Below are 19,154 nucleotides of genomic sequence, written 5' to 3'. Positions count from 1 at the left end.
GCTGTGGGGAGCGGGGAACGCGCCGCTCCCCGCCCGGGGATGCTCCCGGGCTGCAGTGGGGCCCCGCCTCCTCGAGCCGCCATCGCTGCTTCCCTCGCCCTGCCCGGCTGTGCGTCCGGGAGTTTTCGCTGGCCGAGGAACACCTCGTGGCCGTGCCGTTTAACGGCGGAACGGTTGCACCATGGATTGGGTCCATTGAAGGGTCTGGAGCACAACTCCCACGAGGAGCGGCTGAGAGAGCTGCGGCTGTTGAGCCTGGAGAAGAGGAGGCTCGGGGTACCCTGACAGGAGGTTGTAGCCATGTGGGGGTCGGCTCCTTCTCCCAGGCAACCAGTGACAGGACAAGAGGACATAGGCTCAAGCTGCGCTAGGGGTGGTTTAGGTTGGAAATTAGGAGGAATTTCTTCACAGAAAGGGTGATGTGACATTGGAATGGGCTGCCCAAGGAGGTGGTGGAGCCCTGTGCGATATCCCACTGTAGGAAAGGAAGCCTCACCCCTGGCACCTTCCCCTGTCACCACCCTGAATGGGCATGAAGGCACATTCCATACACTCAGAGGCTTGTGTGTCCCTGGGAGAGGGACAGGAAAGAGACGCCAGGGCTGTGTTCCAGCTGGCAGCCGTGGCAGTCTTGCCTTGCCTTGTCTCTGGTGTTCAAAGGGAAGGCTGTGTTAACCTACTCCTGCTGCCCATCTCCATCCTGCCCAAAGTGCATCCTGGAGGGCTGGTGTTCATCCGTTTCTTCCATGGTCCAGTTCAGTTGAGAATATCCACTTTGCTAGTGGGGCTCTCAGTGGAGCTGAAGGATGGTGAGCATCAGTGTCTGGGAGCTGGGGATGGAATCCCATCTCTGTTAAGTGGGATGATCTCTTTCACTGGTTTATCCTGTGGAAGGTCATCTGACAGGACAGCAACTCACAGGCGCAGCCTGAATAAGTGCTGAGGTCATGGCCTGGACAAAGGGCTTTCTGTGGAATGTGCTGAGAGGAGAAGGGCTTGAGAAGTTCTGAGAGCAGGCACTGATTCTTGTACTATCAGTACTCCACCCAAGTCACCCAGCCCAGAAGACCTTGGCTTTCCAGTTAGCCATACTGATGTAAGAGGTGGGATTCAGTTTCTAAAATAAATTGAAAGCTCATGTTCTTCATATAGATCAAATAACAGAGGTGATCCCTGATTCACATTACTGATGGGAAGGAAACCCAGATACCAAAGGTGTAAAGGGTACATATACAGCTGTTAAAAAATTATGGTTTGGGGAGAAAAAACAGGGTCTACAGCCAGGTGAGGCATGATCTGAAAGCCTTGTTGATAGAGCAGCTACTCACTAGTGGACTGGATCACACTGAGAGGTCTGCTTGCAAGATACACTGCTAGAATAGTAAAGTAGATGGAAGAGGATGCCAGTGAGCTGCCTAACATGGCCAGCATATTCAAGGACACAAAGGATTACTTGGAAGTTTAGGCCAATTTAGAATTTACAACACTGCAGCAAGGACTTCAATTTTAAGATTTGGGAAGAAGATCAAAGTATTGCAAATTGCTGAGGAAGTAAACTGTGTATGTGTGTGCTAGGGTGAGCTGGAGGACTTGGGAAAGCATGGACCTCAGACTGACCAGCAGATTTTCTGTTTCTGATGTGCTGGCAAAAGTTGTATTTATTCATTTTGGCAATGAAGTTTATGGTTAGAAATGATCACGTCTAAAATTGTGCCTTAAATTGAGGACAGTTTGCTGGGTGCTAATCACCCAGCAATCCACCTGAACAAACCTGTGGCGCTTCTGTCCAGGTTGTCTTTTTTGTACAGCCTGCTCCCAATAACAAGCTCTGCTGAAGACATCAGAGCAAAAAGAAGAAACATGTTTGGAAAGTGAAAGCTGCCTCTTCTTTTCCTGTAAATTTCAGAAACATAAACCACTCTGATGTTGTGCTTACTGGAATAATGTAAGCAGAACTGCAGAAATGGACTTTGGAGCAATAGAAAGTTTCCCCAATGACTAAGATAGCAAAGAAGTTGTGTGACTCATGTGCTCACTAATGCAGCCATCTGAAATTATTCTATCCAAATTAAAAGATTTCTGGTCAGAACAGGAAAGCTAACAGTTTAGAAGAGGGAATACTTTATAGGAAGTGGGATGGATACAAGCATTAATTGACAAAGGCAATTTTGAAGTCAGAATGATTTTAAAATAGATTACCATTTCAGGGCAGGAAAATCCTTAATCTAAGGAAAAAATGGGGGTAAAATACTCTTGGGGTATGAAGCATACTGCAGAAGAATGTTTCTGTGACTGCACAGGGCACTGTATTTTTTGGACACATGAGTGTGTTGGATATTCTTAGGCTCAAAACGTGTAATGAAGAAGCAAGAGTATGTGATATTAGTGCAGACTCAAATAAAATGAGTTCTCAGCCAGATTTGATTTCTGAAATGGATCACATTGCACTCAAGGAGGAGGCTTGGGGCCCCCTGCTACCTCAGTGGGTCAGGGGGGTCGGATTCTGGAGGAGATACCTCACTGCAGCACAGTCTCACGTTGTAAAGGGAACAGTTCATTTTTATCTCTTTGCAGAATGACTCCTCTGGGAGCAGGCTGAGCTATTCCATTTCTTTTAGATGGCTTATAAAATGGCTGTTAAATAGTCAATACAAGCATAAAATATACCTGTCATTCTTTACGTTTGGGTTTGAATAAGAACCTCAGTAAAATCATGGTTTTGAGTTCCTAAAGAGGGTTGAAGGGATTGGGGTTATACTTAAATTACTGACTCTGAGTTTACTTGTGTAACTCTGTCCTGTTGGCTCATAAATGTTGATAGAAATGCAGAGATTCCAGATGAAAAATGACAATCTAGTTTGGAAGGTAAGCCTTTCCAAGTACAAATACAGCTTTACAAATTATTTGACCATTAGTATGCTATTGTTTTAGTATTTAAAAGAACATCAGCCTCTGATAAATAGTAATTGCTACTGGAAAATTAGATTCACAACCAAGGGAGAACATTGAGATTTCCTGAGCTAAGGGAGAGGCTGTGTCATTTGACCATAGAAGTTGTTTTTCCTTCTTTCCTTGTTAAAATTGATTATATTATTGTTTGTTATTGTATTTTAGATGATGCATAAGGAACACAAACTGCATTGCAGGCAATAGGAAAAAAACTCCTAATGAAGGATCAATACAAAAAGACAACATTTAAAAGGAGAAAAAAACGTGTTAAAAAGACATATTGACTTGCTGTGCAGCAAGTATTTGAGTTTCTTCTAGCAAAGAGGCTGAATACCTAGGAAACAACTCCCACCAGCGTATCTTTTATTCCACCTTTCATTTGGGAAGGACACAGTAGGAAGGAATTAAATCACACCTTAAAGGGTAAATTAAAGCACTTCCAGATTGTTCTGTTTATTCTCATGAGAATTCTCTCTTGTACACAAATTCCTTTCCATAGGAGTTTAAGTGACCCATCCTGTCTACAGTGTATTTTAAGTAGCAACATATCAGAGAGAGGACGGAGTAGAAGCATTTTGTATGCATTTCTTCATGTGTGTCTTTCTAGTGACAATTGCATGTTTTTCTTACTAGTTCATCTCTTCAACTCAAAACACAAGATAGGACCACCAATGCAGAAACAGATTTTGTTATTCCTAGAGTAATCAACAGTATTGGCATGCTAACAATGCCTAAAAGTCTTCCTGAATAACTGCATGAGAACACATCTTCACTTATTAGTCAGCCCTCCAAGCTGCCAAGGCATCTTGGATACAGCTTGAAAAGCACTTAAGAAACACCAAAAATATCACTTGCATGAATGGCTTCATAAGTGCTGAACACTTGAAATAAATATGTTTGTTGCTGAATTCCTTTAACTACTGTGAGTTTAGTGGTAATTCTGGTTTTTTTAAGCCAGTATTCACATGGCAGATGCTCACACATGTAAATTAATGTTTTCTTGAGTGTTGGACACTTCCAGAAGAGATGGAATTGGCCTGATTTAAATAATGGTGAAACTCCAGCAGGGTCGTATTGGCACATAAAAGCAGCATAAAGTATGGCTATTTGCACATGTATCTTTGCATAGACTCTTCTTGTGATGAGGAAACCCTTCCTTGATAACTCAGAAACATGTTTTCCTCCAAAAGCTATTTGAAGCAAAATAATATTTTCATTTGTCCTTTCTTTTGTGGCTCTTTATTCAGAGAGGATTTTTTTTTTTTAATCCATTTGTAATTTTAAAATAACTGAGCATATGTTTTGTGTGAAAACATTCAGTCTGTGCATCACTCGGGAGCTCTTCACCGTGAACTTTAATTTGAGCACTCAGCGTTTTTAATTTGAGCTGTGCAATTGCACATCTGACTCAAATGGAACTATTTCCGTTCCCTGGCTCCATGACTTGATTTGTGCTTTATGGTTCTGTTTTAATCCGAAATCAATTGCAGTTGAATCTTTAGCTATGCAGATAACATTGCAGGAGGAAGTACTTTATGTTTAAGCTGCAAATTTGAAATCCACCTTCTGAAAGAATATTCAGTAATTCTGAGTTGATTAGGGAACTCATGTCGAGGAAGTGGGAGATTCAGGTTCTCCTTCTTCCTCTGCCTACAGGGTTTTAAACTCCAGCACAGGCTATGGCTATTGGGAGCAGAGGGGACTCTTCATCTCCTCTGGCTGACGTTACCTTGTGTAATTACAGAGATTGAAGATTCACTGCAAGGGGAAGGAAGCAAAAGCAAGGCCTGATGGTTTCAGTGAGTGTGTGTTTGGTGACATGCAGCGTGGTGGGTGGTCTGTGTTCTAGTCCTGCTCCAGGAACAATGCAAACATGTGCTCAATGGCAATCAGGTATAAAAGGATAGGACTACATCTGTGTAGTGCTAGAAATTTGTTGTCCTTCTTACCCATTTGAACTCCCAGCCACTGGGAGAGTCACTTCTTCCCATTCTTTCCCTTTAGAAAGAAAATTTCATAAACTTAGTAAGAAATCTCTCTTAGTCTTATATATATATATATATGTATGTATGTGTATGTAAGTAGTTACTCATCTATAAACACCCCCTCCATATTTAAATAGTAAATAAAAATTTTCTCATTAGAAATCTGTATCAGATAGAAAAGATGTATGTTAGAGTATCTGATGATGTGACACTTTTTGACATGACATTTGACCTGAAAGATGCTTGAAAAAGCTAAATTTATAAATGTGCTTTTAAGACCTAATATAATCCTTTTGTGTAAGAAGGCAAAATGTCAGCAGTATTTTTAGGGACATCACTGAGCATTGTGGTACAGCAATCTATATAGACCAGGCAAAGAGAAAACCTCAAACCACAAGGACCCATTTATAAAAGTATCTTTAAAAATATTTGACAATTTTTTTTTCCTCTAGCAGTGGTTCAGCTCCACTCATTTGTCTGTATGCTGAGTTCTGTATCATTTGTTTTCTCATGTTCCCATACATTTGAAACACCCAGTGAGCTTTTTGCAGGGCTTTCTTTCCAATTGCCTACAAAGTTTCTCTTGTGCCTGACTCTTTATTGCCTTCTAAGTATGCTGCACGTCCTCAAACTGTCTTGTTATTCATCCCATCTCTCGGTTTCTGCTGAAAGCTTTTAAATACATTTTAATGATGCATAACAGCAATATAATTAGCCTAATAGCATGCTATTGATTTTCATTTGAAACACTGACATTTGAACATTTCAATAGCCTTTTAACAGTGTGTATATTTAATGTGACTCAAAGACAAGGCAAATGCAACCCAATGTCTCTCTACTAAAAAAACTTCCCAGCCTCTGTCTACTGAATGTCTCTCCCCCTGGCCCACAATCTGTTTGTTGCAAGCAGCCGCATTGGAAGTATATAATTTTCTATCTCTTAAAAAAAGCAAGCCATAATACCATAATACTTTGTACAAGGAAATACAAGGGAAAAACACAAAATCACAGTATCCAGATACAGCTTCGCTTATCTGCTCTGGTCCCAGTGAAGGTTTTAATGATCCCCATGCAGTCAGTGCTGTCAGAGAATAGAACATGTTAGCTCTGGAGTGAAGTAAACTGCCCAAGGATGCCCTCTAGACAGGAGATACCTGAGTTATGGGACAGCCTTATTCAGGCTAAGTGGATGGACAAAGAAATACAAAAAATAAAATCAACATCAGCAAACATACACATCCCTTTCGATGAATAACTCAGTAGTTGCATCCTATGGAGAATTTTGTTTTCAAGAGAGGTTTCTGAGAAGTCAATGAGCAAGATGTGAAGCATCCATACAGTGCCCCGACTGGCCTGCCTGTGTGGCTACTTGGACATAAAACTATCAGCAGAATTGCCAGGCTGTACCAGCCATATATTTTGCTAGTGTTATAAGCAAAGACCTGCTTTTTCAACATGTGCTGCAACATGTTTTTTCAGAGAGTGTTTATAAAAAGTGAATAAAAGTCAAGTTTACATGGGATATTAACTTTGCCCTTCTGTCTTTTCACAGCATCACTCATATTCTTTGCACATCAATCATCTGTACAGCAACATAAATGTGCATGACACTGTCAAGATATTAGGAAATACATTTTCTGCCCTATGGGTTGATTGAACATAAGGTAATACATAGAAAAAGAGAGAAAAGCAAGGGACCAGGGAAACAAGGAAGACTTGTGCTTTTGTAAGGTCTTCAGTTCACTTGCTTTCCCAGTGTAGAGCTGTTAGTTTGTAGCCACATCAAGAGGATCATCTGACAAGTCATGACTCAGACTTCATTGCAGTTGCATATAATTAGACAGGGTGTTTGCTACTGAGCTTTAAAAAACCAGCTGCTTTCATTGCCATTTTGTTCAGATGTTTTTTCAACCTCTGTGGTTTTCTTTCAAGAACATTATACAAGTAAGGTCAGGAGCAAAATTTCTGAGAATATGCAAATGATTGTGAAGTCTGAGATGCTTTTTGAGTTTTTATTAGTTCCCAGTATTTAGGCTTAAATTATAGTACACAATTTTCAGAGGTTACCTGAGAAGTTCAAAACTGTTTATCAAATAAGGTACCTAAGACAGGCATAGGCATATGTTTTGTTATTAAAATGTAAGTAAAGGTCTGTTTCTGCTCATACCAGAGACACATCTATCAGAGATGAGCAAGAAGACTGTCTTAGTCTATCTTGAATAGATGGTGATAGTAAGAGTAACTCTGATAAAAGCAGTAGAGCAGGGCATGGATATTAAACCAGTCTGAGAAGAAATCTCAAATGCATATAGTCGAAAACAGAAGAAATTACTGTTACTTTTTGTTTAAGATCGGTCACATGAATGGTCTCCTGGAAGTGCCTAATTCTTTTGGTGATTGTGTAGGGATTGTAGAATCATGAGCTCAGACATCTCATTTTTGACTTTTAAGTTTGGATGGATCAATCCCATCCCCTGGGGAAACAAGATCAAGTTTGACATTGAGTTAAGGTTAACTCCTGGTAAGAGCCCCAGTCATATCTGCAGGCAAGATATTTGTTCCTTTTCTAATCTTCCAGTGGTGTGTTGCAACCCTTTTTCCCGTACTGTGCTGGTCTTTCATATTTTAAACTTAAATTCTTCAGAACAAGGACTGCCTCTAGTGACAGTCCTCAGTACAGCGTTTTCTGGGACTGGGAAATATTCCTGTAATGGATATTCTAGTATGTCTCCGGAAGAAGGGGCTTCTGTGCATAGGTGATTGAAACAAAAGCTAACAGGTAGTGCACAAGCAAAGGAGATGTACAATACAACTGCTTCTGTTCTGCCCATTTGCCACGAGGGAATTCCCTGCTGTAAAAACTGTTCTTTTGATGTTACATCATCACTTGTGTCTTACAATAATCAGAAGTTTCTAGAGGATGTGGAACTAGTTTGTTCCCTGTCTGTTAAGCATGACAATAAAAGTCCAAATTCCCAGTGCTACGGGTTCAACGAAGGGTAGTAAATTTAAATATCATAAACAAAAAGCATTTTATATACAGAGTGCATAAAATGAACTTACTGCTACAGGCTGTCATCAAGGCCAAGGTTGTAAGGAGGCCTGTGACATTTCTAAAGATAACAAAATATCTAAAGTAAATGCAGGAAAGTAAAATTTAGAAGGCTTATACAATCTCTTAATGATAGATGAGACCATTTTGGGGATTATTTCCTCTGTCGTATCTTCTCTTGGTCACCATCGGACAGGAATTTCTAGATGATAAACCTGAACAAATACAGCAATTTCTGTGTTGCTCACTTACACCTGAGAGAGCATGGTGACCTCAAAGTGCTGGAAGGGTTTGGTCTAAAGCACATCATTCACCACCAGTGCAGTAAAAGGGCATTCATTCTGTGGGGGTGTGAAAAATTGCCCGATGGGCAGCTGGTTTGCAGGGCAGCAACATATCACATGGGTAATGGGGCTTTGGTGTACAAGGCCCTCTATTCATTCCTCCATATTCTTAAAAGGATCCCAGATTTGGAAATTCATGCACCTCCTGCTCTTCCTTTTAATTCTTTGCTCGAAATCCAGTGCAAACTTCCTCTCTCATCATGACTATTTATAAGTATACATAGAAACAAATGTTTTGTAAAGATGTGAGAGACATTCTGCTTTATTCCCAGAGGTGAATAAAGCCATTTATTTTTAGCTCAGTTTCCTAAGGAAATGACACTGATGCAATCACATTGTCTATTTGTCTGTCTGTCAAATCAGCCCCCTTCCCCTCTTCCCTCCCCCCATCAACCTTTAATCCTTTCCACCCAGATCTGAAAGAGAGGCAAAATTCTTTCAAAAGTGTTAAATGCACATTAGTTTTATGAAATCAGTGTCTGGGCCAGAGGAGAGATCTGATCGGTTCCCTCATAGGAGTAAGTCAGTACTGGTTGAACTCAGCAGGTGGGCAGCAACAGGCTTGCCTGTCACCCTGGGCATAGCTGCAATACTGCTGTGATGCATGTGGCCTCCTGAAGGTGGAAGAACAAGAGGCAGTGGGGGAGTTCACAGGTACTTCTGGAAAGGCTCTCCTGTGTACTTGCCAGTATTTCAGGGGTGGGGAGAGAGAGGTGGTGGCACAGGGGAAGGGAAGTAGTGGCGTTGTGGGACATGTGGGATGCAGAGGTCAGAGCACTCTTGGGGTTTTTCTTTATATCGCAAAGGGGCTGAATGTTAAGGTCATTCTGGGGAGCTTCTCAGTGGTGGCTCAAGGAACATGGTAGAAAATAAATGCAAAGCCAGTGCTAGAGGAGTAGTCATCACTGTCTTTGCCATTACCTGACAAGTGTTCAAGTATTTCCCAGGTAATTCTTATCATGGAAAATCAAACTCACTGGTGAAATGGGGAAAGGTTCACATCTAATCGGTCAGTTGATAACCCCATTGCCAAGTGTATGTGCTGCCTCAAACAAAGAGTGCAGATTAAGTTGTGGCCAGTTTCTGGCTTTTTCCAGTGTCACTGTTGGGATACTTTTACCTACCAAACATACCAAGTATATTCAGACCAAGGCAGAAGGCCAGCCTGTCCCCTTGCTGCCTGACCAGCTGCCTGTTCCACTGTAAGATATAGTTCTGAGCAGTGCATGTATGTTTCTGTGTTGGAGGGAAGTATGTAGCAGAATTATTTATTTACTCGATTGTGTTTCCAGAGATGTCTGGAAGATAGTCCATATGCCTGCAAGAAGTCTCAAGATAAGGCTAAGATTATAACCCTAGCAAACATGAGTTCATATTTCCATTTTGACATATATTCTCTTATATTTCAGCATCACAACATTGTCCCCAGTGACCTATATTTTAGGTCTAAGTGGGAAGTGTGTAAACACCTTGGAGATATGCAACATGATGCCACATTATGGGAGAAGGGGACACAGGTAAAAGGAAAAGCGTTTTTGGTTTTCAGACCACTTCTCCAACTTAGTCTGACATCTGCTGATGCCTTCCTAACATCCTGAATGTGATGTTTGAGAGGTTTTTTTCAATGGAGAAATTGGTAATATCATTTAAGAGACTAAGCTTCCTTAACTTCCTCCCTATTCGCTAATATGCTGGTCAGCAGATGAGGTTTAAACATCTTTTTAGCAAAGAGATAAGGTCTCTTGTCACAGATCTGGGAAGCAGCTTCTTCTGATAGGGAATTCCAACAAATCAATACCCTAAAAATGCATTTAAACCAGTGTTGGTAACATGCCTTTTCTTCAGGCATCCTAACGTTCCTCACTAAAACCAAGCTACTTGTTTCCCAAATTCTTTCAAGCTTAAATCTGAAGTGTCTGAGTGTCTGGAAACTACTGTCTTGCGAGGGATTCAGAACACGCTAATGGGTAAAGATGAGATAAAAGAGATAAAAAAAGTGTCCCTGTTCTGATGAACAATGTAAATAAGAAAATACTCTTCTCCCCTCCTCCACTCACTAAAAAAAAAAAGGAAAAAACTTCTTAAGTTTTAAGTAAGATGACCAGGTGAGTCTGTTGCAGCAGGGTGGGAAAGAGGGGGAGAAAGGGAGGGGACAAAGCTTTCTGGTTCTCTTGCAAGTGCTTACTGATTTTGGACACAGGTCCAAATTTTTTAAAATGCAGTTAGCCTGGGAGTGCATGGCAAAGAAGACCGAAGATATACCTACAGCATGAACCTCTCACATACACAAAGTGTGATGCACACAATCAGTGCAGAGATATGAGACCCTGTGGCATCCCTAATTTCTCTTGCTGTCCCTGCCTATCATCAGACTGACATTCTTAACTGACACCCTCACAGAAGGTGTGAAGGTGCAGAGTGCTGTTAACAGAAATGACATGGAGCACACCAACATCCAAATAAGTTTGGAGGCTGAGCCACTTTGCCTTCAGACACTGAAACCATTTTGCAAGTATTTAATATATAATTAAACCTTCTTTTCCCATCAGGTGATCTGATCTCAGAATATGACTTTACATGCCAGGACTGAAGATGGTGAGGTGGGTCAAGTAATGTAATAATGGTCAGAAACATTCTAATTGTAAGTATACTGCCAAAAAAAAACCCGATTCCCTTCTCCAAAGGGGAAACCCTAGCTTTCTTCGGGATCCTTGTTTCACGCACTCTGCATCTCACACTTGTGTCCATAAATGTTTCCTTGTGATCAGCCACCATTTGCAGATCTGTGTCCCTGACTGCCAGTCATTCCTGCATTTCTTGCGGAGATCACACCAAGGACAGGCACATGCAGTAAGTGTAGTTGGAAAAGTGCACTTTCCCTCAGCCAGCTACTATTTCACATGTATTAGCCACCGGAGCCTGTGGTTTGGCATCAGCAGCCACAGCACAAACTTCCTCCTATACACAGCATTAGCAGTTGTCTAATCAACATGAAAATGGTTACCTAAGCCTGGCACAGGGCCAGTTCATGCACTGGGCCCCTCTCTGGTTTACTATACATTATTGGTCAGAGCAAGCTCTTCAGAGGGCTCCATGCAGGCCTCATTCCCTATGCAATAACTCTGTAGCTGCTCATCACCTCTACTCTAGATCTTGATGCAATTTCACAACCCTGTGGCACCAGAGACCTCAACTGGCAAGGGCTGAGGCAAACAACAGCTGTCTCCATTCAGCTATGTCAGCAGCAACATTTCTTTGCCAGGACCTATCACCGTCAAGTAAGGGTTAAAAAAGACCTCTACTGAAATGCCCTTCATGGCTCGAGCCTTCTGCGTGCATCCTTCTGAAATAACATCACAGTCCAAAACAGGAACAGCTCATTCACTGGTGCAGGATCCTTGGGCAGCAGCTGGAGAGGACACGAGAGAAAAAGCTGAATCAGAAGCATTTTATTTTTGGTAGTTTAATAATGGACTAGGAATGTCTGTGAGCTAGAGTTGAGGACAGACAAACATGTCTTTCCACAGCACACAGTGAAACAGTTCCTTAGGTACTTCATACTGATGATGCTTTGAAGTCCTAGCCACTTTCCCAAAACTCTTCATGTGGACTTGCATCTAGAACTGTGAATCAAATGTGTACTTTTGGGCAAGTTTGGTTTGTCTGGGTATCCACACCCACATTATGTAAGCCAGGGTAAATCCTACAGTGAGAAATGGGCAGAAGTATAACTTGGCAGAGCTGCAAATGTGTGGCAGAACTGAAAGCAAAGCAGCAGGTTTCCCGAGTCCCAGAGCTGCTTTGCAGTCAGAAAAGGGCAAAGTAATAACACCACTAGCTTGATTTCAGTTTCCCCGTTAGCCCGCTGCTTTTGCCTTGGAGGTATACAAAGTGCCTGTATGGATGTACACGTTCCTGTAGTTTTGTAGGTATGGGTTTTTTCTTTAAAAGATGGCATGCCCAAGCAAGGCCTTTGGTTTACAATGTCCTTCATCTGGCCAGAAGGAGTTGCTGCAGCTTCCACAGGCCATGCCAGGGCAGAGTAAACTTTATGTCCCATTGGCATAAGGAAGATGGGCTGAAAGCTACTCTAGGATAGTCTGAAAGCATGGCAATGCTTCTGAAAATGCTATTTTGTTAAGGTCCTGAGTCTTGTTGCTGGACAACATAGACACTTATGAGGCAAGCCAGCGTGTCCTTCAGAAGACTTAATCTGTACCATGAACAGAGCAACTCTTATACATGTACCACTGCGAGTATAACCTTGTAAAAAGGAGCATGGAAAAATGTCAAGAGTGTGTTTAGATAAGTAGTTTCAACTAGAAAAAGTAAGTTTGCTCAGCGCGGTTTATTTACGATCTGAACATTTGAGAGCATTACAAGCGTCTACTTGATCAACAAAAGAAGAAACCACTCTGTATTTGCACGGTCTTGTACTAACCTCCCCTTTCCCAGTAATTCTCAAACCAATGGCTATTTTCATCCAGAGACCTAGTAGAGATGGAGCAGTACAATCTCCATCAGCTGGAGGCCTGGCAGAGGAGAAGGGCTTTGCTGTGAAGTCTGGCCTCATTTTCACTCCTGGGTCTCTCAACTCTAACCAATTTTCATGTTCTCACTTCTTGGCCACTCCGCAGCTGTGTCAGACCAGCAGGCCCCAGCAGGGAGGCCTTGGAAGGGAGTCCAAGCTACACTGGAAGGAGGGGGGACAGCAGGCATTGAAGGAAGAAGGGTTTGAAGATATAAAGGCAATAGGGGACATGGAGAGAGGGTACAGGGAGACTATTATAGTAAGGGAATGCAGAGAGGAGAGCGGAGGCTGTTACAGGTTTTGCTGGTTTTGCTGCCTGCTACATCCTTATTTGACATGTGAAAGGAATGCGAAGGTGCAAGACAACAGGAATTAATAAATAATCAGTGCTTTTCAATTCCAAGGGTTTTATAAACGTTAATGAACCTTCATGAGCTGTTAGAGAGGTATTTAAGCCGTATTCCATTTTCACAGATAAGGAGATGAAAGCTCTGGCTCAAGTCCAAAGTTTTCAAAAGCAGAAACTACTTTTAAGAGCTCCCCTTGACATTCAGCACCAGAACTCCAAAAGGATTGATTTCACAGTTGCCATCACTGTCAGCTGTATCCTGATTACTTCTGCAAAGCTAAGTCTAAACATGCACACTCAAAAGGAGCATTAGCTTCTGGAAATTCAGGCTCTGTTGCCTTGTTGTTTTCCCAAAGTATATAAGAGAAACTAGTTTATGAGAGAAATAGATATGTAAAAACATTTACATTTTTTACTACTGGACCATGACAAGAATGGAAACAAAGACTTTGCGGGCTTAAAACACTTACAGAAAGGGCAAAGTAAAACAAAGATTTTAAAAAAAGACTTCCAAGTACACCCATTCATCTGTGCAAATGGGAAGGGAAGCAGAGCATGTTTTTAAATCTTTCTACATCTCCCATAAAGACTAGGCAGATGGTTTAGGTGCATTTCTGTAAGTGTCTGATGAATATTTTATTCCTGAAAGGAATACAAAACATGAATGTGTATGTAGTCACCAGCTTCACTGAAGTGAGGGAGAAACAACATAGGACTTCATTAGAAACCATGTGAATTGGTAGTCCAGAAAAGAAAAAAAAATTTTTTTATGGTAGTATAATAAAAAAAAAAAGGGAAGAGACAGTTATAGATATTTTCTTTGGAATTATGCCTTCTAATTTTAATTGTTCTGTGGCCATGAAAAGATGGACATCTTGTTTGCCTAGCTGCAGAAACATAGGTGCAGAAAAAGCCTTCAAATTCTGTTGAAATGGCAGGTGTCACATTTAAATTAGCCAGCAGCCAAAACAGGAGATCACAGAGCTTATGAGGATCATAGGAGAGAATATAGCAGTCAGCTAGAAGCAGAAATGTAGTGCTGATCAGAGGGAGCAGGTTCAAACCCAGTCCTAGGCATCTGCAGCACAACTCCTACCCAGCAATATCAGCAATGTGTCAAGCACAGTCTCAGCATAACCATAAGTGTCATATCAGATCAGTGGGAAGATGTAAGAATCACAACAGAAATGCTCCTTTGGGGATCCCCAGTGCATAAAAAAGAGTAAAAAGTTGCCAGAAAAAAGTATCTTAAAAGAGTCCCTCAAAGGCACTTACACATTTTAAAACTTGTCTCAAAGCGCTGACAATTCTGTGACAACCAGGCTTGTGCTGTGACACAGTTTTGCCACTCTTACAGCTGCAGCTCCCCACAGGCAGTTTGAAATCCTCAGGAGGTAAGCAGGAGTGGTGGTTCCTCCTTACACATTCTGATGCACCCTGGCACCACTGGCGGCACCACCGGCAGCACCGGCAGTCCCAGCGTGGTCACTCTGGTGCCACTTGGGTGATAACATGGCGCTGAGCCCTGTGGTGGGAGATGCTGACTCTCTGCAGCTGCCAAACAGGTGGGCAGGATTCACAAAAATGGGAGAGAATAGAGTTTTATGTGGCTTCAAGCTGGTGGTAGGATCCCTGAGCGCACAGAGTTATGACAAATCCCATGGAACAGGAGTACAGCATCAGACCCTGTGGTACACAGGCAGGATGCAGACCATAACAACTTAAAGGGAACATAACATACTTTCACGTGTTTCTGTTCTGCAACTCTCATGTGTCCTGAGTCATCTCTTACTGAGCAAAAGGCATGGTTAATTCACAGTTTTAAAAGGTCTTACTGTCTACATGAGATGATATTCCAGGGAATGGTTGCTCAAAGGAAAAACAGGGTAAGCACCTAAAAAAATTTTTAAAACAACAAGAACCTCTGGCTCCAAGTGCAGCAAAGCAAAATGGAAATTCTTCCTGCTTCCTAGGACATATTTTTAGCTAAGGCAGATGGTAGAAATACCACTGCTCATCTTTATACAGAAACAAGATGGGCCGCTATAAACAATACTGGCATACATTTGGAGGTGGTTTGGGTTTGGTTTGGTTTTTTTTTCCCCAAATCACCTAAGTATTGCTGAACTCATGAAGGTTTTTTGATCTTGGAAGATGAATTAGGATGGGGATTTTGGATCAGGAAACAGCCCTGGAGGAAGCTGCTGCTAACAGCAGCTAACAGTGGCCACTCCACTTCAGGCTTCCTTTGAGACTGCCTAGGACAAGTCAATGCCAGCAGCTGTATTTTCAGTAGCGTGTAGTGCAGCAATACCTTTTTCCTATCAAGGTCATTTGCTTTTCCTGCTGAAACACCACTGCTCTACAGAAAATTACAATTAGAAAATGGGCAGGTCACAACCTCTGTTTAGGAAGTTTTGTCTTTTCTGCTCTGGGCTTTTCACCTTGTCACAGGTTATGGGGCTTTTGCACCTTTACTTCTGACTCTGCCCCTTTTGTTCTTGGCCCCACTAATTTGCTCTGTTGTTCAAGATCTTGTATCACCGAGATACAAAAATTCATTACATTCCAAAAGGTATAAAAATCACTGTCTGTTTGATTCATTCTCCTTTAAGAGTGCCAATGCATTTTGGGATGCCAACTCTTCCATTCCCACTACAATATAGCAACTATGCCAAGCCAAAAATAAATGATATTTTTGGAATGCAGTTTCTTATAGAAGGTGGGGCATTCCTCTTCTTTTGTATCAGAATGATTTTAGTGTCTTATCTCAATGTCAGACTGGGTAATGTATAAAAATCCCAAGAAGTTGTGGTCTACCCATAGTTATGTCTTTGAGAATGAAAATACATCTTAGGTGAGGGGTCAGATCCCTAGAGGATGGACAGGGAGGGTATCCTGGGTGTTGACATGAGTAATATCTTCCTTCCATCCTAACAGAAGCAATCAACAGCATCTTCTCTCAGCTTCCCAGGGTCAGTACTAATGGGATTGAGCAAGCTGCTGTGAACAGGAGTCTTCTGCACCTACTGAAGATGGAGAGGAAAGCCGGTGTAATTCAGCTCTGGCAAAGTGCAGAAGCATCATTAAGCACTGGTGGGGAGGGTGTCAAGTGAACAGGGCAAGTTGTGGTCACACTCCTCTGCTTTTCTTTGCAGAAACAGTGGCCATGAAGGCCCTGTCTGGGTTCCCTCTCTATCACCTGTGTGCTCTGCAGGGATCTGCTGTATGTGAGTTAAGAGCTAAGGGACTGGGGTTTTTCCTCCAGCATTTTGGAGAACTGGAAGTTTAGTGAGACAAGAAAAAAGCTGGAGTTTACTGCCTTAAACCACTGTATGCATTATTTTAATCACATGTCCCAAGAGAGGCTGTTTTCTTAGGAAATGTTTGTTAAACACCTTGAAATGTGATAACCTTTCCAGTGTCACAGTAACTGTGTGGTTCCCAGAAGAGGTTTTACAGACCTAAATTGCAGAAGTGGGTTTTGCAACTGGAAGCGAGGGAGTGATGCAGCAAGTAAAATAAGAAGTAGAATCAGCAGTACAATCATTTTGGATATTGCTTTTCTAAATACTTCATCAAAAGACCTGGTACTTTAAATATAAAAATGCACACTACAATGTTGTTGACAGGGAAAAAGCCATGAAATGTTATTGCATAAAACTGTGAGTCAGGACCTCTAATGTGTTTTTACGGTGTTGCCTATACCTTAATTACACTTGCTCCTGACAGTGTATTATATCTTCTTACATCTTCATTATTGCACAGGCATTAATTTAATCAGAGATAATGAATGAAACCTCTGGAATTAATTACAGGTCGTAACAGTTTTGTTACTTTACTAGAACAGGCAGGAAGACAAAAACATATGGACCCATAAACATTAACTGGCTTTTGCAATCCAGCCATTACAGGAGAAAGACAATGAAGATTAAATTACTTGGAGATGTAGCTGAGAATGCTCAGGCAGTTTTTGGTGTTTCTGAAACTCAGCAGTTCTCGGTGGGATGACCTTGACTACTACATTTCTGGGATCCTTTCAAGCTCAAATGTATCTTGCGTTTGAATCTATTTCACAGATCTAAGTTTAAGAACTGCTTTTGCAGATTCCTGGGATCTGATCTGTCTGGAAGGAGGGGTCTTTGCAGTGTTGTTTCAATGGAGGCATGTTGCCAGCAGTTGGGATCTGCGTGTGAATTCCTGTGATTTCCCTTTGGCCCGTCTTGTTTCTGCCAAATTTGAAGTGGACTTTCTGTGAGTGAGAAGGAAACATGGCCCCTTTCCAACAGCACAATGTCTGTGAGGGTGTCTGACAGGAAAAAACCTTGCAGAGGAGCCTTTCAAAGCATCTTAAAAAATCCCCTCTTGTAGGGGATTTCTTATAGTGAAAAAAAGTCATTACCTGGTCATAGGAAGCAGAGGGTATCTTGCTTGGTTGCCTTATCTTTGTGATCGCAGAGTTACATTAGAAAGTAATTCCATCTTAAATGAAATTATTTATCTTATACTATTTTCAAAATGTCTCTAGTCCCTTGGTGCACTATTCATGGTAAAAACTTCTCTGAACAATTTGATTTGCTTAGTAGGCTTAGTATTTAATGTAAAGTTTCCTCTTTTTTTTAAATATCTTATTGCATTTAGTGAATTACTTTTTTTTAATGCAATAAATACATTATGTTTTGTTTAACACACTGATCCTTGCAGGCAGCTATTTTGTGTTCTACTTCAGTTATCACTTTTCAGACGAGCTACACGTATATCAGATCCATTCAATGTGAGCTCACAAATCAACTTAAAACCCTTAATAATTTCTGTTGATCTTTTCTTAAACTGTCTCCGCTAGATCTACATTGCTCAAATACTGAAGTACTCTGAAATTAATATGATATATCAAGAATGATATGATATATCCCCTCAGTCTTCTGTAGAGGACTGTTATCTACCTCGTCTGTGTTGGGGATTGTCTCCACAATGCAAGAAATATAATTCTACATTACATGGAAAGCCTGGCAGTCTTAGCAGTGGGGGATTTTGGATCTTGAGAGTTCTTTCAAGGGTGACCCAGTGCTTGGAGCAGTGTCCTGAGGGCTTAAGGCTGCTGCTGGGTGCTGACAATGTGTGTCACTATATCTGCTCCTTAGTTCAGTGTAGGTAGGAGATAAGGTCTTTTCAAAATCAAGCCACATATCAATATGGTGAATCTGAAGATCTGTGGCTTCATCTCCTCAGAAAAGTCCCTTCCCTGCTCTCAGAGTGCTCAATGGTTTCCTGCCAGGGGGCTGTGGACCTCTGCATTGCTGGATGGCTTTAGGGTGACATGTCAGACTTGAAGGGGACATGCCACTAAGAAAAGTAAATGTATCGATGCCTGTTGGCAACTGGTCTACAGGAGGCTGAAGCCATAGTGGAAAAATTTGGGGCTGCAGAAAATAAAGGGTTGAAAACAGCAGATGTTGATTAATCTCTGTGAGGGTTTTTTTTTTGTGTGTGTGTGTCCTAGAATAAGTATGTTTTAGTTATTTTTCCCTAGATGTATTAGCTAGCAGTTTGAATTTCCAATGTTATATTCACTGAATTATTTCCCTACCACCCTACACTGTACTCACTGCAGCATCCAGTAAGTCCAAACTCAGGATCATCTGAGAGTTTCAGCAACTGTGTGTCAGGAATTGAATCAGCTCACTGATTAGGGCTTTTTCAGACACTAATAAAGACACAAGGTAAAGAATCAAAGAATCAAAACTGGAAACATGGAGATGATTGGACTGTGCACCTACAGAATGCTAGCCAAATTCCAGCTCATTTTTTTAAGTATAAATAAATTAATCTCCATCTTTAGGCTCTCATTTCATGATAAATGCAAATGAATCTCCCTACAGTCTCCTGCCTGAAAAATCAGCCTGTTTCTTTCCCTGAGTCCAGGAAATGCATTTTCACATGACTA

The 19,154-nt window shown here is 41.5% G+C and overlaps 2 long non-coding RNA genes across 2 annotated transcripts; both read left to right on the top strand.

The window, feature by feature from the left end:
- The first annotated feature begins 15 nt into the window (after nt 1–15).
- LOC135410042 (uncharacterized) lies at nt 16–3,405 on the top strand. Its single transcript, XR_010428494.1, has 2 exons — nt 16–291; nt 3,115–3,405. It is a non-coding gene; the product is annotated as an uncharacterized LOC135410042 (long non-coding RNA).
- Nucleotides 3,406–9,178: 5,773 nt separating this feature from the next.
- LOC135410023 (uncharacterized) lies at nt 9,179–18,656 on the top strand. Its single transcript, XR_010428484.1, has 2 exons — nt 9,179–9,847; nt 10,880–18,656. It is a non-coding gene; the product is annotated as an uncharacterized LOC135410023 (long non-coding RNA).
- The last annotated feature ends 498 nt before the right edge of the window (nt 18,657–19,154 follow it).

The sequence above is a fragment of the Pseudopipra pipra genome, chromosome 2 (assembly GCF_036250125.1).
Source record: "Pseudopipra pipra isolate bDixPip1 chromosome 2, bDixPip1.hap1, whole genome shotgun sequence".
NCBI lineage: Eukaryota > Metazoa > Chordata > Aves > Passeriformes > Pipridae > Pseudopipra > Pseudopipra pipra.
Note: the sequence above shows the minus strand (reverse complement) of the source record. Positions and strands in the feature narration are given on the sequence as shown.